Source organism: Rattus rattus, chromosome 1, assembly GCF_011064425.1.
Source record: "Rattus rattus isolate New Zealand chromosome 1, Rrattus_CSIRO_v1, whole genome shotgun sequence".
Classification (NCBI taxonomy): domain Eukaryota; kingdom Metazoa; phylum Chordata; class Mammalia; order Rodentia; family Muridae; genus Rattus; species Rattus rattus.
In genome coordinates, this window is record NC_046154.1 from 105559371 (window position 1) to 105566460 (window position 7090).

Here is a 7090-nt window from a genome sequence, read left to right on the forward strand (position 1 = left end):
TGCCATTTATAATCTCATGTAGAGATTATGAGAGAAAGATCAAGATACATTTTTTTCCAATTTAATTTGCTTCCATTTTTCCCATTAGTTGTTATCATTGTTGTGACTATTACCATAAACATAATGTTTTTAAATTTGTTTAATAAATTATTTTGTTTATTTACATTCCAAATGTTACCACCCTTCCAGGTTCCAGTCCCAAAGTTCTTCATCCCATTCCCCTCTCTTTTGTCTCTGTGGTGTGTTCTCCTCATCCCTGCCTCAAGCCCCAGCATCCTTTTCCTTCGGGCATTAGGTTTGTGGATAAGGCAGTCTTCTGCTATTTATGTGTCAGGGGCCACATACAATTTCATCCATGCTCTTTTGTTCATGGCTTAGTCTCTGGGAGATCTGAAGGATATGGACTAGTTTATTTTGTTTTTCTTCCTATGTAGCTACCATCATCTTCTGCTCCTTAAATCTTTTCCATAACTTTTCCATAGGAGTCCCTGACATCCTGACCAATGGATGGCTGTAAGAATCTGCATCTGTATCCGTCAGCTGCTGTTATAGCCTCTCAGCCATGTTAGTCTCCCATCTGCAAGCACAACAGGGCATTAGTGACAGTGTTAGGATATCGTGCCTGCCCATGGGATGATTTCCAAGGTGGGGGGGGGCACTTGATGGTCATTTCTTCAGACTTTGCTCCATTTTCCCCCTACATTTCTGTTAGAAACAATTTTGGGTCAAAAATTATGAAGGTAGGTGAGTTGCCACAACCCTCCACTGGAGGCCCTGTCTATCAACTGGAAGTGATCTCTTCAGGTTTCATCTCCTCACTATTGAGCATTTTGGCTAATGTCATCCCAATTGAGTCCTGAGAGCCTTTCAGATCCCAGGTCTCAGGAATTTTCTAGAGGGTACCTCTACCCCCACACCCATCAGTTGCATATTCCCATTCATTCTTCGGGCCATCTCAGATCCTGCCCCCTTTTTCCATCCCTCTACCCTCTCCCACCTAGGTCCCTACCTCTGTGATTACTTTCTTTCTCCTTTGAAGCAGAAAGTGAGGATTCTTCAAAAATTATTTTATAATGATGAATTTTTGCAATATGAGAAATTAAAACAAATTTGGCTGAAAGGTATTGCAATCTTCAAGAAGTCTTCACTAAGTATTGGATTATGAATATGTGATAAAAGTCCTATTACTTGTTAATAGCACAAAGCCTTATGATATATATTAGACTCACAGTTCTGTAAGTGCAAGGTTGAGGTTAAAACCTGCTGAAGGCTTCTTGATGAATACCATCCCTGCTCAGAGTATCACTTGGTTTTAGGCAGTGAATATGTATGACTATGTATTACCCCTCATACCTTTCCTATATTGTAAAGACACTAGGATGCAACGACTGAGGCTTTCCTACACAGATTATCAATTCCTAACTGCCTCCCAAAGTCTCTGTGTCCAACTCCTATCGTCAGATAAGTTTTCATATTAATGTATGACAGCAGGGATGACAAGGTAACTCATGGAGGTTTAGAGAACACATTAAAGTCACAGCCAAACCACAGCATAAGCAACACCATCTCTTTTCATTTTTTGGTGTTTAAATCATGACTCAGCTCTATCATGTACTACATCCTGACTACAAGTTCATCTCCCTCCTCCCTTCCCATTCCCTCCCCCATTCCTATCCATTCCTCATCTATCTGAAAAGGGCAGGCTTTCTAGGGATATCAACCAAAGAAGGAATACTCTGTTCCAGTATTTTTTCAGGTAATCATTGTTACACTGGGATGATAAAGACTTTAATAGGATGTGATGGTTATGACAAATTTTAAGCAATTTCATGAAAAGGTTTATAAATAATTGAGTCTTCATAAACTATGCAAATTCCTGTTTAGCATTAATAAATATATACAAATAGATAATTCAACAATTTTTGTAACTCCTCCTTGGAAGTATAATTAAAAGCATAAATCATTAAGATGAACAGTTAATAGGCTTTTGTGTGTCTTCTGTTTCTGTTCTACAATCTGCAGATACAGTGTCCTGCCTACATATATCTATACTTGGAGACTCCAGAAGGAGCTATAGTCTGTCAACTCCTTGTTTTTAGAAAAGCAGAGCCATCAAACTGCAGAATAGGAAGACAATATAGGACTTTAAACAGCTTGTTTGTGGGGATTTGTCACAGCAGAACACAAGTAGAAAACTGGTATAGCTATTCCTGTGGAAATTTCAGAATAATACTCAATATTCTGGGAGTAAAATGAATAATCTATAAAAATTTTCACATCATAGTAAAATATGCTTAAATTGTAAAGTACAGATTCAAAAATAAGTATATGGAAGTTGGCAATGGATTAAATAAAAAAATTACGCTCATTCAGTGGACTTTAATTTTTCAGCATGATGTTTTAAATACTGGAGTGACATGGTCAGCTCTTCATAATGTGTGTATTGAAATTGATTTCTAGGATCCTTCTAAATGTATTGGAAGAAAGCAAGGCTAAAGTAACCAATGCTAACTGAAACACTTGCATGTAATCGAATGGGAACAGTGTGCCCTTGCTCTAAGTAATAGAAAAAAGAAAAAGAAAAGAAAGGGCAGAGGAAGAAGATTTAGTAAATATAATTGAAACTGTGTCGGGATATAGGCTCTGAAAATGAATGACTGACCTACACTGACACCCTGAATTTCTAGTTTCGCTGAATTAAAATGTGAAACCTTGAGGAACAGACGGAAATCATGCCCAAATGACAGGAGGAACAGCATTTTCTTTTGAGTCACACAGTAGTGGTGTGAACACGAGTGTCAATGTTGGAGCCTGGACATTGAGTCTCAGGAAATGGAGCATATCTGAGACTGAACAATGGGAAGAGTTATTCAGTGCTTGCTAAGTTAGGCATTCCTGTGAGAGTGAATACAGTTAAGTTGGAGGTAATTAGCAAAGGAGAATGACCACGCATTATATGAAACAGAAAGAAGAGAGTTAGTTACATGACATTTGAATTCATGAACTCAATTACTTATATATCTTCAGCCATATCTATTTGATTGTATATTTTCTTTGGAAATTCTTCATCTTTAGCATTATAGGATAATTAATTAAATAACTTTAATTTAATTTAAAAATGTCTTAGGGTAGAATTACCTTATTTCCCCATTTTAAGAATTACCTTATTTCCTTCCAATCCTTGTTTTGTTCTAGTTTCTCTTAAATACATGGGCTATATTTCTTTTCTTTAACTCATATGTGTGTTAACGTGTGTGTGTGTGTGTGTGTGTGTGTGTGTGTGTGTGTGTGTGTAATGATTTCAAGGGTGACTGCTTAGTATCTAGTTATATATCTATCATTTTCATTAATACTGGATATGGGAGGTTCTCTTACATCCAGCCCCTAAGAGTAACGCTGTGAGAAGCAACACCTCCTCCACACCTCCACCATATGCCAGCAGGTGTGAAGAAGCTGCAATAATGCATGAGTGCATCTCCCTCAAAGATAGCCCTCCTGGTGTCCAGATAGGTAATGCCTGCTGGAAGCTCGACTGCCTGGCCAAATACCAAGTGCCAAGAGCATTGGAAAGGACTCCTTCGATACCTTCCTCAGCAAGATAAGAGGTGGCAAGCATGAGCCACAGGCAGTGTTTGTAGACCTGGAACCCATAGTTATTGATGAAGTTCATACTGGTATTATCACCAGTTCTTCCACCCTGAGAAGCTCATCACAGTCAAGGAAGATGCTTCCAATAACTATGCCTATGGCCACTATACCATTGTCAAGGAGATCCTTGACTTTGTCTTGGAAAGAATTCAGAAAGCTTCTTGGTTTTCCACAGCTTTGGCAGGGGAGGCTCTACGTTCACATTTTTTGCTGATTAGTGACTCTCAGTTGACAACAGAGAGAAATCCAAGCTGAAATTTTCCATTTATGCAGTTCCTGCCCAGGTTTCTGTCTCTGAGCCCTATAATTCCATCCTTATCACCCATGCCACTCTGGAGAATTCTGGTTGTGCCTTCTTAGTAGAATGGGTTATTTATGACACTGTCTAGAAACCTCGATACTGAGCACCAAACCTATACTAACCTAAACAGATTAACAGGTCAAGTTTTGTTTTCTGTCATTGCTTCCCTCAGATTTGATGGGGCCTTTAATGTTGATTTGACAGATCAGACAGAATTCTAGACTAACCTGGTGCTATAATCTTTAATCCACACTCTCTGGCCACTTAGGCACCTGTCGTCTTTGCTGAGAAAGCCTACCATGAGCAGCTTTCTTTAGCAGAGATTACCAATGCCTGCTTTGAGCCAGCCAACTGGATGGTCAAATGTGACCCTTGCCATAGTAAATACATGGCTTATTGCCTGCTGCTTGATACGGTGCCAAAAGATGTCAATCCTGCCATTGCTACCATCAAGACCCAGCATACCATTTCAGTTTGTGGACTGAATTGCTACTGGCATTGATTACCACCTTCCCACGGTGGTGCCTGGTGGTGACCTGGTCAATATCGAAAGAGCTGTGTTCATGCTGAGCAAAACCACAGCCATTGCTAAGCCTGGGCTTACCTAGATCAGGAGTTCAGTCTGATGTAAGCCTAGCATGGCTTTGTGCACTCATATGTGGGTGAGGGTATTGAGGAGGGGAAATCTCTGAGGTCCATGAGGACATGGCTGCCCTAGAGAAGGATTATGAGGAAGATAGTGTGGATTCTCTTGAAGGCAAGCGTAAGAATGAAGGAGAGGAACACTGAATTACATGTTTCAAAAGTGCTGCTTTCACAGGGAAATTTCTTCTGTTCCATCAAAGAAAGTTGTGGTCTGATCAGTAAATTTGTATCTAGCAATGAGTGATTGCATACAGTTACTGACTTATGCTCAAATGTGAATGGTTTGTCAGAGACCCAAGCCATCCACTTCACTGATGGGTTTTAAATAAAACATTTTAAAAAAATACTGACTATATCCTCAAAATTCATTTATCATGTCTAGAAAAAGAAAAGAGAATAGCATTATATTTCAGGGAGTAAATGGTGAGGGACATAAAATATATGCTCTCCCTATAACAGTTATGTGGATTGAGATCATCAAGTTAAGCAACGAAGATAAGATTCAGAAAGACAAATATCTCCTATTTTCTTCATGAAGATTAATCCACTTTAAACAAAAAAGAAAGAAGCACATGAAAGTATCAGAGGAACTACTGTGAAGGAGACTAACATTAGGGAACAGGAGACACAAGAGAGGATAATGACAGCTAAATTGTACTATAGGCATGCATGAAACTATCACAGAAACATGTCTGTAGAGATGGCTCATGTTTTCAAGTACTGGATACATGGGTTAGTTGCTATTGATCTCATAAACCACATATCCAAACCAATTTATGGAAGAACAATTTTACTTGGGTTTATGATGCCAGGGAGATAAGAGTTCAAAATGTCAGAGGAAGAGCAAGGCATGGTAGCAGGCATGGCAGCTATAATAGCAAACTGATCTCATGCATCTTGAACTATAATCACAGAGTCTAGAAAACAACCAGAAATTGTTCAAGGTCTCTTAAAGGCCACCTTCAGTGAAATAATTCCTTTACGAAGAATATCTTTTCTAAACCTCTGAAAATGTTAGCAAGTGTTCACATACATGAGCCTGTAGCCACTCAAAGCACCAAAATGCTCCTGCCAAAAACCTGAGTTCAATTCCCACTTTAACTTGGCTCCTTACTCACTGAAACAACTCCAGGGAACTGGTTGCCCTCTTCATTTCACACACAAGCAAATTCATGTATACACTCACATGAGAGAGAGAGAAAGATAGAGAGAGAGAGAGAGAGAGAGAGAAAGAGAGAGAGAGAGAAAGCTAGATCTTTAAAATTTTAACCAAAGCCCATTATTTGTATAATGAATATATACTTACCAGAAAGCCATCTTACAATTTGTAATTAGTGGAGAATGGTGAGGGAAAGTAATTGTTCAGGTTTAGAGTTTGGCCTCCATGATGAAACAGGCATGTTACATACATAAATAAATAATAAATAAATAAATAAATAAATAAATAAATATTGTTCAAGCCAATTATCACTTTCTATACTGATAGATGACATTTTCCCCACATAATTAAGATATATCCAAGCGTCAAAGATGTTTAGATTAGAAGAATCAATGATTATGAAGGACAGTCCTATCTTAACAATTTATACTGAATTCAATGCCACAGAATATAAGGTGAAAGAAAGGGTTAAAGGTTTTCATTTGGGATCAACAGTTTGGGAAAAGTCCTTCAGAGACATGTGATCTTTTATGATGTATAAAAGCCACTCGTGGTTAATAGATACCTCATTTGAATGCATCAAATTATTGCTTTTAAGATTTGCTGGTTTGACTATATTTCATAGTTAATCTATTTTAATCCATCAAATTTGAATATTCATTAAAACATGTCAACAAGATAAATTGTAAATAGATAAGCCAGTTTGAAAGAGTGTTAATAAACAGCTGACACTAGTAAAAATAACACAATAAAATTTATTAAATTAAGCTTAGATCCAATTAAAATAATTACTATGGAAGTCAATGTTACTTCTCGAGTTACTTCTAGGTTCCACAAGTAGCTGGAGATTGATCTTTGCTTAGAAACTGTGTTAATGCGTATAGTACATGATGCCTGTAGGAAGAATTTTTTATCATTATGGGCTATCTTATGAAGGAAACACTCAGGTTTATGTCTCTCTCTTTGGTAATTTAACTTTGGCAGCAGATGATGTGATTCTGAGTCTGTCTACAGTGAATAATTGAATGTCAAAAGTGTTTTAAATTAAATTCTGACAAAGATGAAATGGTTTGTGGGGAATCTAAATGTTTGTTGAGTTCTCTGTCTTCCTTTCAAGGCATCTTAATGATTGCAAGCTTTTATTTGCTGTTACAAGGAGTCTGTGTGCCATTTAGAATTCTATGGAGGAACTCCAGCTCCTCTACATCTGTTCTTCTGTTTTCTTTCAACAGTTTTAGTGTGTTGTAAGTGCAAAGTAAAGGAGCATCAGTGAAGAGCTTCTGGCAGGATGGAATATTTAGTATGAAGCACATTTTATTTCTGTTGTGTTAACAGTT

The 7090-nt window shown here is 37.8% G+C and overlaps 1 pseudogene; it reads left to right on the forward strand.

Annotated features, from left to right (window-relative positions):
• Window positions 1-3461: 3461 nt before the first annotated feature.
• LOC116902116 lies at window positions 3462-4738 on the forward strand (annotated as a pseudogene).
• Window positions 4739-7090: the final 2352 nt, after the last annotated feature.